Source organism: Argiope bruennichi, chromosome 10 (genome assembly GCF_947563725.1).
Source record: "Argiope bruennichi chromosome 10, qqArgBrue1.1, whole genome shotgun sequence".
NCBI classification, from domain to species: Eukaryota; Metazoa; Arthropoda; class Arachnida; order Araneae; family Araneidae; genus Argiope; species Argiope bruennichi.
Window position 1 is genome coordinate 112,852,018 of NC_079160.1, and position 16,009 is coordinate 112,868,026.

The 16,009-nt window shown below is 29.7% G+C and overlaps 1 long non-coding RNA gene across 1 annotated transcript; it reads left to right on the plus strand.

Moving 5' to 3' along the window:
* The first annotated feature begins 3,104 nt into the window (after positions 1 to 3,104).
* LOC129987848 (uncharacterized) lies at positions 3,105 to 12,845 on the plus strand. The gene is made up of 3 exons (XR_008785602.1): positions 3,105 to 3,174; positions 9,286 to 9,472; positions 12,659 to 12,845. It is a non-coding gene; the product is annotated as an uncharacterized LOC129987848 (long non-coding RNA).
* Positions 12,846 to 16,009: the final 3,164 nt, after the last annotated feature.

Sequence of the window (16,009 nt, forward strand, 5' to 3'; positions counted from 1 at the left end):
CTATCCCAAATTTTGACATCATCATTTGTCTTTTGATTTTTTAAAATATATTTTTAACAATTTCTTGAATTTTTAATCTTTTTGTTATCTTACTTTGCATATAGTTCTCCATATTTTAGATTTTATGTCATTTGTACGATTGATCTTTTATTCATAGGTTTCCATTTTTACTATTTGATTGGCGCAGTTTAGCCAAAAATGGCTCTTGCGACTCTAAACCTCAATCAACCAACCAAACAATCATGTCATTTAGATTTCATTCGGCAGGTAAAAAAGTGTTTCAATATGCATATTCGCAAGATAGATTCAATAAAAATGTTAGATTCAGGTAAAGATTTATATTTCGAAACTATTATTCAGTAACTAGCCGCCTTTGGTGACCAGTTTGTTCGCCTAGATTATTGACTTTTTATGCTGTTAAATTATTAATATGGTTGCCTTTCTTTAAAAAAACATTTAATTTTGTAATTTGATACGAATAAAATAAATACATGAATTTAACTATTTACAGCAAATAACTAAGAATAATATTAAATAAAAGCTGGAGTGAAACTCTTACTACCGAATGAATGATTGGCAAAAGTATGTGCTTGAATATTTTGACAAAGAGTTTGAATCCTATAAAAACAATGTTTCAGATAGTGTGTCAAATTGAATTAAAAATATTATTAAAGTTAAAAATTAGATGAGTTATTATGAAAAATTGTGCGAAATTGAAATTGATATAATTATAAAGGTAATTCTTTTGGTCTTAAGATTTATCTTATAAAAAAAGCATTTTTATAATTGTATTAAAAGATATTAATAACAATTTTCGTAGGCAAGTCATACCGATTACAACTACACTTAAGATTAATATAATGGGCACCAAAGTTGAAATATTTTGGAGCGATTTCACGCCAAATGCAACCGTGACAATTTTATATTGCAAATTTAAAAGACCTTCGTTGACATTTCTGGTATATACTAAAAAGTGCACACTTTTAGAGAGTTTTTGCACGATTGGCGCGATTTTGTTGTGCTTGGCGAGAAGCCGTCCATTAACCCGAAGTCTTATCACGATTACTTATTTGGCATCCATTAAGTCTATTTTTGCGTTTGATTGAACTTTTTGTTTGAAGACTGTTTCTTGATTTCTTTTATGGCTTCTTTCCTCTGACTGAATGTGCTCTTTGTTGACATGGCGAACTGTCTCCGGAACACTTCTAATAATATTTTACAGCTCCATTCATTAGCGAAGCAAAACGTTTGATTCAGCACAGCTATAGAAATGTCCAATGAATAAAGCAGTCCAAAATTCATATGATGTTTTGTTTATATTTAATTATTGCCATTCGACTAATACTAATAAGCTCGATTCCTGCGCCACGTACGTTCGGGTTTTATATGTGTAGATGCTATACATGATGTGACGTTATTCAATGTCTACAATTTTATGAAGGGGTAGGGGGTAAGATTTTAATTGAAAAATATTGAGCAAGTTAAGTGGAAAACCACCCTAATAAAAGTAATATAATTAGATATATTAAAAATATAATCTCAGGTGAATTGAAAGAAAATTAGGGAGATGCATTGCACCATGAACAGAACATTTCAAGTAAAAAATAGTAAATGGTAATAGTAAGTTTTAAAATAGTAACTGGTGCATTGTTCTTATTACTTTGTTGAGGAAGTCATTAAGTTAGAACTACCTAAAACATTTAATTGAAGATTTTAACAACAATGAATGCTGGCGAAGGATCAGGTTGTCAAAGGCAGTTTGGTACAATATAGAAAAATTGAAATCTGTTACCACACATTTCAAGTTAACATGTGAGAACATTATTTTTTTAAAATCACATATTAACAATCGGACAGAAAAATAACATCATGTTTTCACATGACTCATATTTCGTAATAATGATCATTTAGAAACGAAAGGGTTTTTAATCATCTCTAAATCAATCGTGTTCCGAATTTTTTTTTTTTCGAAGCCAGATTTTTTTTTTTTTTTTTTTTTTTTGTAAAAATCTGTTTAAACCTGTTTTTACACAATTACGTAACTATCAGATTACGAATGCATCGATATTTATAAAAAGATAAAAAAAAAATTCCATCTCAAGATTGTTTGAGCTCCAAAACTTTCCAAGTCCTCCAATTCGAGGCTAGAATTTTTTTTCGAATATATTCTTCGGACAATAACTTCTCACGACCCTGCTCTTTATTGGCCAGACAGGAGAATCGGGTACATGGCGGACATTCGCGCCGATTTGTAATTTTTTTGTTGACGATAAGTCATCAAATGTGACAACCTTCTTTATCATTTTCTAATAACCCTAAAAGCGAAAAATTGATGCTTCAAAAGCGATGAATCGCCATTTTTCTGCCTGTGCATTTTGAGACTTGTAAAACTTCAAACCAAAACAATTTGATGGTCTCACAGGATAATAATATAATCTCAGCAAAGAATAGATTGAAAATCAATATTAAAATAATAATAAAATTAATGTCAATATGTTACAATTATTATACTTTCTTTATGCTATGCATTCGAGAAGTAAAAAAAAAAAAGATTGAAATTCATAATTCCAATAAGAAATAATTATATTTTATTAGGACTGTATGTTCCAAATATGTAATATCTACTAGTTAAACGAGTTTAAAAATAACCTGACTCATACTCGATTTTAATATTTTTTCGAATAAGCTAAAGGAAAAAAAAAAAACATTTTATCTCGAAGGACCTTCAGATGATCTTTCTTTTTTTTTTTTTTTAAGGTATCTTGTCCTTCTGTACAGTTTCTAAAAGATTTAAAATATATTACGTTTGATAAAAATGTATGCAAATTACTGAAGTCAGTAGCAATCTTAGAGCCATTCTGTTAAATAAAAATGAGCTAAAGCAAATACAGGAAGATGGGTTTTGCTTCAAAGGTTTTACTCCGTTAGAATTTAAAATTGAAAGTGTTGGTTAAATGTGGAATATTCAGACGTGCGAAACATGCGAATGGAAGAGAAAATAAAAATTATGTGAAATATGCACTCTGTTTCCACCACAAGAATGTGACCTCGAACAATATTGGATTTCTAATTTCAGTTTGTTGCACATGTTCAGTTTGTCATTTGGTATATAAGGCCTAACGCATTTCTCTGATTTAACTTGCTCAGTGAGAACTACCCATCATGCAGTACGTGGTAAGTTGGGTTTCCATACTAAAGTTCTCAAAATACTTAAAATTCTTCCTCTAAATTCTGTTAAATTAAATTACTTAAATGTCTAAGCGATTTTGCATTTAACCGAATTTCCTGAAATATTCAACAGTAGTTAATAAACAAGTATTGCTCAAGGTGGAACTAATAAATAAAACCAGCGGGTTTCCCCAAAACTTTCTCGCACAATCTCTAACAAAGTTGTTAGCCCTCACCATCTTTCAAAAATGTGTGGACCTTGGGTAAGGTAAAGATCTCCTTACTTTATGGTATTAGCGTGCTATAGTTACAAAATATTAACCATTGGCGCGAATCTAACGTTTTTACTGAATCTGTATTGGCGAGTGTTTTGGCAATTAATCTCTGACATGCTGTTAATAGTATCTGGAAATCGTATTTGTGCGTTAGACTCGCTTTTCCAAACCGAATGAAACAGGAAATTGGCACGTAGTTACAATTCTAGTCACAAAACCATATATCAAATTTGATATTTTTAAATCAATTTGACATACTTGAGTCTCGCATTTACATGTTTCTTAAAATGCAGACCGACAGTTGGTCAATATCTTGTTGAATTTGGCTCAAAATGTGATTGGTATCTATAATGTGGATGTTAAACCTATGTACCGAATTTCATCCATCTAGCTTTCTTCGTTTTGTTGTTATCGTGTTAGCTTATATTCGAACATCCAGATAGACTTCCTCTAAATGGAGTTTGCTTAAAATTTGATAGAAATCTACAAATGTGGTGTAAAGACCATATACCAAATTTCATGCGTCCAGCACAAAGCATTTCTGTGTCATCTTTTTTATAGTGAGACAGGCATAATGTCAGAAATATATTTTTCGAATTTATGGACATCTAAAAGGAGAAGATTCATAAAAATCTTTAATTTGAATATCTTCTTTAAGCTTCGTATGCAATAAAGTAAAAAAAGAACAAGACAAATACAAAAATGAAAAGAAAAATTGATAAATAAATGAGTGCTAGGTACAAACGTGAAAATAATATATATGATTACTACTGGAAAGATTGTTTTTTAATTTTAAAAAGATCTTGATTGTCTTCGAGATGACGAATCATTCTCTGAATACTCAATCTGGATCCTTGGGAAGAGGCAACACTGCGAAGTGAAACTTGTTCAGACCGACAGACAGCCAGTCCTTTGACGTATTTGATTGAAAACTTGATATGGACTTTCACTTTGGATACTAAAACAGGAAATCAAATCTTTAAAATCGCTTTTGTATTTGAAATTTGTCATATTCATGCTGACAGGCAGAAAATTTTCTGCAAATGGATTTCTTTCCAAATTTAATAGAATTCTAAAAAATATAGTGTTAAAAACTATATATTCCACTATGTATTTGTATCTAACTTAAAGTGTTTTTGAATTGTCGTGTTCTCAAACATAATTCCAAAAATGTGTTTTTGGATTTTTTTTTTTTTACCATTACAAATAAAAACACCTTTTTATATGAGTAAATAATAACAATTTATAACAATACAAATGTTATATTTGTATCAAATTAGCAATTGATAGTTGTGACGAAATGTGAACGTCATTCTAATGATGCCATGAATATGAATGTCATTAATTTTATGAATATGATGAATATAATCTTATGAATATATGAATATGATAATATATAATATGAATGCCACTAATCTTATGAATAGATGAATAAGATTACATATAATATGAATATGAATGTCATTAATCTTATGAATATAATCTTATTAATATATGAATATGATAATATGTAATATGAATATGAATGCCATTAATCTTATGAATATATGAATATGTTAATACATAATATGAATATGAATGTCATTAATCTAGAAAGAATGCTAACGGCGTCTAAACAGAACTTTAAAAAATTATGTATGTTTTTTTAAGTGCAAAATCTTATTGTATGCGAAATCCTCTAATCGACTACAACTTTATTATTTACTTTATAAGAAATATGCAAAGAGAAAATACTGTAATCTTCAAAAAATTCTAACTTCTGCCGATTATCCACGTTTCAGACTTCTCTGAGTTCGAAAAACACATTTATGAAATTATATCTGTCTGTCTGTGAATACAATAATTCCAAAACGCTTTGAGCTAGACGCATTAAAGTTGATATATAACTTTTACACTAACTTTGTAGATTTTTATCACATTTTGAACGAAATCTATTCGAAGGAATTTTGCTTGTCTATCTTCTCGAAAAAATGCATTCATTTGACGTCTAAATTATAGACCCTTATCAAATTTAGAAACATGTCCGGCAAGAGGTTGACCGTTTGTCGGTCTGTAGTTCCACTAGCATGTGGAAATTAATAATTTTAAAAAGGTGGTGATTTAAATACCTGAAATTTAGTATGTTATTTCGTGACTATAATTGTAATTTTGTGTCAAATTTTGATTTAAATCGGTCAAAGAAAAGGCTTCCAAGATATAACTTAATTGTTCTGTAGCTTTTATATAATTATATCCCAGTAATTAATCGTCAAAAAAATCGCAAGTTCGCACGATAATAGGCTCTTTCAGAACTTTGTTTTTTTTTTCTTATCCACCTTAGATGGATCACCAATTCAAACCAAGTCCAAGAGATCGGGGAAAGACAGGTGTAGTAGCTTCTGAGGGTAAAGACCCCTGAGCACCTGAGAGCAGAAGTCTAACCTTAGCTCTTAGGGAGATGGCACTCACAAACTCGTTTACAAATCCCTTTTCACAAGGTGATTCTTTTATACACCTCAAGGATAGAACACAGCGTAAATAACAACCTTTTCCGAACCAGGACTCGAACCCGGCACTCTCAGATGATGGGAAGACGCGCTACCCTAGGCCAGGACGCCGGTTTCTCAATTGCTGTTCGCTTAAAGCATGTAGATAATAACACAAAAGCACATTTATTAGAGAGTATTTGAGAAAGATTTGGAGAGATGTCCTCTCGTTCTAATTAAACTGGAAGTACCTATTGTATCAAACACTTCTTTTTTAACATTTTCATAAAACTACAAACAGTGCTAAACGGGGTTTTCAAACCCCTAAATGAGTATTTGCTCACAAGTAGTATTTTTTGAAGAATGGCACAAAATATTATTCAACAATGGGAGTGACAACTCGTAGGCAAATAAATAAAATTAACCGTCTTAGGTGACCAGTTTCTTTACCCATATTTCCATTTCATACCCATAGTATATTTTTGCTCTGGATTAACTTCCTGTTCCAAGTGTATTCCTTGATTTCATTTATATTTTTTTGCATGGAATTTTTTAATGTGACGAATGTTTAATGAACATCCTGTAATATGTACCAAATGATTTGATGAAACTAATTTAAAATACAGCTCTAAATATTACACTTTTACTGTTGCGAGGAAACATACATTATTTGATTTAAAAAAATGAAACGTTTGCTTCAATGACTATTTTTAAGATTATATTTTCCTAAGTTTTTAATTCAGAATTTTGATTTAAAAATTAATTTAAAATAACAAATGATGGCTATGATCTTAGCAGATTGAAAGAAAAATATCCAATGGGAATCCTAAATTAATACAAATACTTCTCAGTTTGTATTCATTTGAAGTGAAATTCGTTTATAAATAAGCGGAGTGGTCCCTTCAAAAGATGAATTGGATGAAGATGAATTTGTGTTTTATATATGCATTTTCCCATGTCTGAGAAACAAAATTTGACAAATAACTACATTTGCAATCACAAAATCACGTACCAAATATGATTTATTTAAGTCCTTGAGTTTTTACACTATCACGTTTAAATGTTTCTGAAGGTACAGACGGACAGTCGTTTAAGCCCTTGTTGAATTTGGCTCAAAATTTGATAAGTGTCTCCGATATAGATCTTAAATCTGTGTACGAAATTTTATCCATCTTGCTCTCTTCGTTTTGTAGTTATCGCCCTAACATATTTCGAACAGGCGGACAGAAAGACTTCTCCGAATAGAATTTGCTCAAAATTTGTTAGAAATCTATAAATTTGATGTGAAGAGCATGCACCAAATTTCATCTGTCCAGCTCAAAGCGTTTTTTGAGCTGTCTTTGCCACGAACAGACAGACATTTTTCAAAAATATAAAAATATGTTTTTCAAACTCCGGGAGGTCTACAGCATGGAGTTACGGCAATTGATGTTTGCAATTTTTGATGATTGCAATACTTTCTCCATATATCAAAAAGAGTTGTTGTGTCTAATGGCACTTGTCGTAGACAAACTCGCTGAGGATATCACTGATTTTAAGCCGAGTGAGCGTCTCTTGTTTTTTCAGTAGCGCCATCTAGAGCCAAGAGTACAACTTAGCCACTCATGTGTCACTATCGCTTGCACAGCCCCTTTTTACGGGAGGTCACATTCACACACCTCACAGAGAGAACACAGAAGAAAAACAGCAATTATGCACGATCCCGGGACGCCCAGTTTAGTTTTAGTTTAGTTTAGTTATATAAATGTTCCGTTTGAAGCAACACTAGGGCTATTTTGGGACGGACCTCGTAATTTTGAACCGCGGCAGATGACTAGGACGACACCTGAGCTGGCACCCTCTTCTCCACACCACGCCACTCCAGTGGGAGGACGTTTGGTCAGGACGGATTTAACGTGCAACAGACCCCCTTACACGACGGTTCTTCGGTGGAATCGTGTCTCGAACTTGGAACTCTCCGGTCCCGAAGCCGAGACCTTACCACCAGGCCACCACGCCCCCCCCCCCCGGGAGGCCCAGATGACGGGAAAGACGCGCTACCCCTTTGCCAGGACGCCGGATGGAAAACAAGTGAAAAGATGTGCCAATGTGCTCAATTATTTGATAAAAGAATAATTTTTTTAATTAATCGATTATCATTTAGTCCTGTATTTGTGCAAATAATATCTATTTAACGAGCATAGGAAATGCAAAGAAAAACACCATTTTCAATTTCACTAATATTTCTTACTGTAGTACAGATGGTTTAGTGGTTTAGTTATATTCTCTTTGCATGAGCGCCTTTAGAGTTAAGAATTTTGTTGGCATTAATTTCTTATTTTATTATTTATTTGTTTATTAAATTACTAAAAAGTAATGTGACAAATATTCTTAAATGGATTTTTCAAATATGAATTAAAAATTTTTTTAACTGTTAAAGGGCTAAAGATTTAAACAACTTTTTTTTTTCTTTCTTGTATACGAAGTCTAGAGAAGGTATTCGTCGAAAAATTCAAACTCGAGGTTTTAACGAATCTTAACATTTTAGAAATCCCTGAGTTCGGCATGCAAGAGATTTTTGTAAAACGTCCGTCCATCTACCTGTAACAAAGACACCTCAGAAACGCTATGAGCTATACAGATGAAATCTGGTGCACGTTCTTCCCATCAAAGTTGCAAACTTCTATAAAATTTTGAGTGAAATCTGTTGAGGGGAAGTTCGTCTGTCCGGCTATTCAAATATATGTTAAAAAGATTACTACAAAACAAAGAGCGGTAGATAAATAAAATTCGAAACATAGTTTAATCATCACCCGGTCAATAGTGTAGACATCTATCAAAATTTTGAGCCAAATCCAACAAGGGGTTGACCATCTGTCGGTCTCTACTTTCAGAAATACACAAGCGCGATAATTCAAAAACACAATGACTTAAAAACATCGAATTTGATATGGGGTTGTTTAACTATAACTGCAGTTTTGTTTCAATCACTAAAGAAAAACAGCAGTAAAGTACAAATTCGATTTTCGAAAACTATCAATGGCATGCGAGAGATTAACCGCCAAAAAACTCGCCAAGGATGACACGACGGATTCAATGAGAAGGCTCACTTGATGCCCAAAATTAATATTTAGCAATTATTGAACACCAATGCCATGCAATACGTTCTCTGGCATGAATAGTATCAAATATTTTACTTTATTATATTATAAAGCACTACTTTATAATATTGTAAACTTGAAAAACACTTGATGGTTTTTCAAATTAGCGTGTAAAGGGATCTTTATTTTTAAGCTTCGGTAACTGTGCGTTATAAGAGGAAAAGGATAAGTGCTTCCCTCCTTCCTTTGTTTGAGTATATAAATATAGAACTAATATTTCCTTTTTTTTTATTGTAGTTCATATTCCTTCTGCTCGCCAGTGTTTTGGCTTGCGCACTAGCAGGTTACCGCTACGGATACGGGGGATATGGATATCCTTCTTATGGCCATTACGGAGGATATTACGGAGGACATTATGGACGCGGACTGTACAACTACGGCCACAAAGCTTACCGTTACTTCCATTAATGAGATATTATTAAAGGTTAGTAAGTATTCCTTTTTTATACAAAACTAGCTGTACCCGTATAGCGTTGTCCGTGGCATAACATCCCAGAGGGAAAATTAGCTTTAAACTTAAGTTTAGTCTCCACTTCATATGGCATGGGCATGTCACAACATCAAACAAACCTAAAAATATGTTTAGAAATCATCAAAAATAACTACGAGACAATTTTTATAGCACACATTCAGAAATATTTAGACTGTTAAAAAAATAAAAATTTAATGTGTTTCGGCCAAGGTTGAATTTCCTTTTTTGGGGCATAATTAATTTTGAATCTCTGGTTAAAATGGGGCATAAACAAAGAAATGTATCAAATATACAAGCCACAGTTCTTGTTATATGCGCATGCGCAGTTTGAGGTTTTCACACATGCGCAGATAAGTGCAAAGCGCAGATACCGCTGTTTTTCATATGCGCGAATCGTAGTATAAAAATAATTAAAATCGCAATGAATCGCTCCTTTTTTTTTATTTTGATAAGACTTCAATCCACTATAACCTTCCCCAACAAATGTTCTACGAAATGGTACAAATATCATCAATATCAGTTAAGTATTTCTCGAGTTTTCCTCTTTCAAACATACAGACGCTTTCAGCAGACTCCATTTTATACTACGTATAGATAAAGAGATTGCTCAAAAACAGATATCAGACAATATGGATCTTATGAAAGTAAGCTTGCTTTGCGAATTTTGATTTATAATATTTTAAAAGTAAAAATAAATATCCTTGTACAACACAGAAAAAAGAACAACAAATTAGATATCAAAATTTTTGTTTATGTAATTGAAATATTTAAATGTTGCTATATTGATTGGATAAATGTCAACAAAAAAAATCTTTTTCAATAAGTTATTTTCGATAAGCAAATTTTGATTGTCACGAAAAAGAAGTAAATGTTTAATTTGTTCAAAATTCTTTAAACTGTGCTCCATTAATGTGATAATCCAACTTATAGCTTTAAAACAAAATGTTTGAAATGAATGATATTTGAATATTTTTATTTAATAGTTATTATTAAAAATCAACTTATTTTACTATTTAAATTTGATAGAATACTTTTTTAGTCGTTGCACTGAATTTTACAAATCAGAAGGTCATAATCGATAATCTAGCGGAATTATTTTGCACTACTACTTACTTAAGAGAATAGAAAGTAAATATGATTTTTTTAATAGAAAAGAATTTCAAACCGCTAGCTTCTCTAATATTTGGAATATACTAATAAAACGATAGCTGTAAAGTTAATTTTATCTGTTAATACACTATTAACTTTATAAATATCACGTTAAAGAACTGGATATTGTTTATAAATAACAATCAAACAAAAATATTGTTGGAGGGGGTCATTGTATTTTTGAAAATAATTTATTCATTTAATTTAAAATTTCAACAGATATAAAATATTGTACATATTTTATAAATCCATTTATGCAGGACATAAATATTTTGCATTGAATCTTAGTTAATAGTTTTCAATAAAGCGTATAAGCAACGGGTTTTTCAACAAGAACTTAGACAAATATTATTTATGTCGAGATTTAATTTATTTTTTTATAAATATTTTTAATCCAATTTGAATACAAAATTTTTAATGTGTTACGTTCATAATAAAAAAATCAAATCAAGAAAAAGTTCTTCCAAATTTTAATAACTAGATACAGAATACACTCACAATAAAGAGTAGAGAGAGGTTTTTTTTACTGCATGTTACGTCACAATTCCAAGTGGATTTTCTAATTTAGAAAAATACCTTTAATACCTTTAATTACTAGTTGACTTGGTTGACCTGATTGTTGACCAAGTTTGATTACAATTAAATCTTCTATACTTAGTATGTACTCTGTACGAAATTACCTTACAAATTTGAGTTTGAAATTAAATATAATTTTAAACTTTAAATTGCTAGAGTCGTGCTGTTTTATTAACATTGCACCTACGTTGTGTATTGTGTAACTGAACCTCCTTAATACGTAATTATTTAATTTCCATGACATGCCAGTGCTATTAAAGCATAGCTATCCGGCTCTAATTTTGTGCCATCATTTGTGCCATTGTAATTTTATTTTCGTTTTCCTGACTTAAACTACGCATATATTGATTATAATCTTTCTTCACTTGCTTTTAACATTGGAAGAAAATTACAATAAAATATTCGATTAAATATTTGAAGAAACAAAGAAAACGGTTTGAGCTCCTATAATAATAATGAAATCTAAAGTTGAAAAATGTGCAAAATTATTTTTTAAAAATTGTCAAATTTCTGGAAAAAAACAACAACATGGTACTTAAAGTAGCATTATTAAAAGAATAATGCTTTAACTTTCAAGAGGATGTAAAAATTATTTTTGTGCATTAATATTTTTGCAAGTCAACGCAGAAAAAGGAAAAAATTTTGTTTATTATTTAATTATTTAAAATTCTGATTAAAATTTCAAAATAATCGTCTCGAAGTGCACATTTTCCATCCACCAAAGTATATATATGCCTAATATTATAGCCCTTGGCCAATTAGCCTGTATGGTATAACGCCTAGGCACACATGTTCTTTTTTGTTATTAGTAGGGATTAGATGACTAAATTTCTTGCAGGGGCTTTTGCTTTCAAATTCTTGACTGTTCATAAACAAATATTATGTCCTTAAGTTCCTTGTCATGAATATAATATACTATAATTATGAATTTTAAGTAATATTATTAACTTATTTTCCTCTTCATTGCAGCTAGTTAATGACTTATTATATACCTTAACTAATTTCGGCATGACGCCACAATTTGATTAATGATTTTTTTTTCATAATAATCACAGATTTAAACTTCAAATAAGAAATCTTAAATGCGAAAACGTTTTTAAAGCTTTAGTGTAATCCAACAGATTTCTTTTATTTAGAAAATGAATAATTTCAATTCAGTACCACATAATGCTAAACCAAGTTACCATTTACATTTTAAAATTAATATAAATTACATTCAATTTAATTTAGATTAATAAATTAAATACTAAGACACAGAATGTATACTATAAAAATTGGTGAAGCACATTTCAAGTTGGAGTGTGCAACAGAGTGAATCAAAGCCATTTAATTTATATAGTTTTGCCATATTTGAAAAATGACATATTTATTCAATATTGTTTATTTTTTGTGTTTCTCTCTTTCTTCTAACAGGTTTTATTGTTTTCCTTGAAAGTTAAGAGAAAAAGACCAGCGCCATCTAAAATGAAGTTCATCACTACCTGACTAGTTATTTCAATAGAATTTTAGAATAAACTGTTATTTTTTTTTAGTAAAAGCACACATGGTGTGTATATTATGTACACTATTTGTAAAAAATAAATATTTTAGAACACTTTCAGTTTGGCTTCCACTTTTATTTACTTAAATAATTTCTAAGTCTAACACACATTACTAAAAAATTAAATATAATGCTTTTGTTCAAATTGAACAGTTTTGATTAAATTGAGTTCAGTTCAGTTTTACAGTGGCGTTCAAAAGATAAGTTACACACGCATTTTTCTCAATTATTTAAAATAGCTGCCATTAAAATTTTTTAAATTGTTGGCTTAAAAGAATTGAAAGATGGTCAAAACGATTTTTTTAAAAATTCTTCAAGGATTCATAACAATAATTAAATAAATAAATTTAAAAAAAAACAAAGCAGGACTACTTAAGTCATTATCATAAATTGAATTAAAGAAATGCAAAATTCATAATATTTCTAAAATAGTACGACTTTTTCTAGCTATTTGGTTCTTCATTGGTAAGTGAGATTATGATATGTATTATGACTAAGCAAAAAATTGCCAAACATTGCTTGGCATTGTATTATTATTAAATGCATTTAAGAAATTGACCATAGAATCTGATTTAGAAGACACACATATTTTTAAAAACGTAAAATATTTCATTCATGACCTGAAAAAATATGATTAAACTTGTTTTTTTTATTGCTTGAAGCTTAAAAAGATTTAATTTCTCAAATGGGAAAGTGGTTCGTTCTTTAAATTAATTAAGTGAAAATGTTAAAATATCAACCCAAGAAATAAAATAACTATGTATAAAATTTGATTAATCTCTGTCAGGCAGTCTGTTCTGTAGAGTTTGAATGTTTTTTCATGTGTTCTGCATGATCATTTTTTTATTTAATGTTTCACAATTTTCAGATAATATTTAGCTTATAAATATTTTCATATTTAATATTTATCTTATAAATTTTAAAACTTTATCGTCACATATAAATAAATAACTTCAAACAAATGAATTTAGTGTGACTGCATTTGCATAAATCTTTTTAATTTTCGTTTTATCCAATACTGTCCTAATATAACCACGTAGCCATTTTAACTGAAATCTGTTTGGTTCTTTCCTATTAATAAATATCCATGGAAAATTTTGAAGAAAATAATAAATTATATATTAATATTATTTAAAAAAGTAACAAAAGTTATTAATAAAAGAACTGAAGCAAAACATTAGAAATTTGTTGTGCAAATTTTATTTTCGAATGAAACGATGGAAATAGAAACAAAGCGACATTGAATCTCATTCCACATAAGTTACTTGAAGAATATTACAAAAATAATTCTTTCGATGAAAATGATTCCAGTTGTTCCAAACTCCGTAGTCCATCTGAAAAAACAAAAGATTTATTTTTCACAAACGATACAGATGTTAATGAAACAAATAATTAAAATAATTTTTTTTCTAAAATCGTTTGCATTTAGTAGATTGAATTTTCTTTTGAATTTATACTCAGCAATGGCAATAAGAATTGTAAAATTATCTTTTGCATTTAAAGTTACTAATGATGATAAAAATTGTTCTTTAAATTTTTTTCATGTATTTATAGTTTATTAATAAAATGTATCACAGATCAGTATAGAATTTTTTTACTTCTTGTTAGTATTCTAAGTAATCTTTACTAATGATAGTTAGCAGCACTGATAATTTCGATAACAATCGTAGAAGCAAATAATAATATCGTAATCGAAATCTCATACATGCATTTGATAATAAAAAAGTAAATGATCAATTATAATCAATTAGGATTGCAGTACAATTTATAAAGAAACAAAACAAAACTTCATATTCAAAATCTAACGATGAAAATGTCGAGACATGGATCCAATAAATGATGCCCATATTAATGAGCCTCAAGACATGCTAAATCCACAGAGATAAAATTTTCATCCAGTAATCATGAGTTGAGACTTGGACAGATGATATTAATTTTTTTAACTATTTTAAATATTCCTTACTCCATTAAGTTTCATAAAGAAAAAAAAATCCATATTCATGTTACCGCAAAAGTGCGGAAGTCAGATACTGTGCAGATTCAGTAGCTAATTTTGCAGATAAACTATTAATTACAAAGTGGAAATTTCTTTATTTCTCTCATTAGTAAATTAATCAGAAAAGCTGCAAGCTATCTAACTAGACAATCTGCATTTTACCTATTAGGCAGCCGTTAAAATGAAAAAGAATCTTTACCTGAGCAACAACAACAATTTTATCGATATTTATCATAGATAAGCATTCACGGTTTAGACCCAAATACTTATTATCCGAACATTTTCTGAATATGAGCTCCTTCCTGTTGAAAATATGGTTTGGGGTACCTATTGTGCAAACGCGCCGTTACCCAAGATCGACAGAGAACTTGGAGCCGAGCAAGATTACAATGTTTCAAATTTTCTATTATTTTGATGAGACATCCTATCTTTTTATCTCGTAGCCTCCATGACTAATCTGAATATTTCTGTTTTCATAATATTGTGAATAATTAAATCCTGCTACTATAGCTAGCATTGCTTGAAAAAAAAATAGGGATAACTTCATAATTATGGTCTAAAGTTTCAAACTTACAAAAGCCAGAATGCTACATATAGTTTCGAATCTTTTCTTTAAAACATTACTACAATTAAAATTTACATAACTCTGTTAAATCGACAATATCAACACTATCGAATTCTTCTGTCGATAATCTGAAAAGTCGACTTCATTTCTATAAAACTGTGTACATTGATTTGTAAGAAAAACTATAGACAGTTACAGTTAGGTATTTTATTCTATACAATTTCTTTTTCTCCTTTACGATATTCAAGTAATTTTTTTAAAAACCCTTTTAGAAGATACCTTAGAATAATTTTCTTTTTTTTTTCCTTTTGGAATTCCATGCGAGTCTTCAAATATGAAAAATTATTAGTATCGATAATGATATAAGAAAATTTGGAACAGTTATTTAAGTATGCAAAAACAATGCTTTTTAAAAAAAACATATTTTTTTATACTAGAAGATCTTAATGAGGATTTCCTAATGAATCATTGATATTTTTTTCCAAAAATTATGTTTAATTTTCGAATGGTATTTAGAATTCTAAAATGTGAAATGTGTGAGCAAATTCATTACATTATTTCTTGTTTCAAATTATTTCAGTACAAATTCAAATATTATTTCTTTTTTTATGAAAATATAACAAATCACTTCCATGCAGCAAGTCTTAATTTAGAAGTGATTAA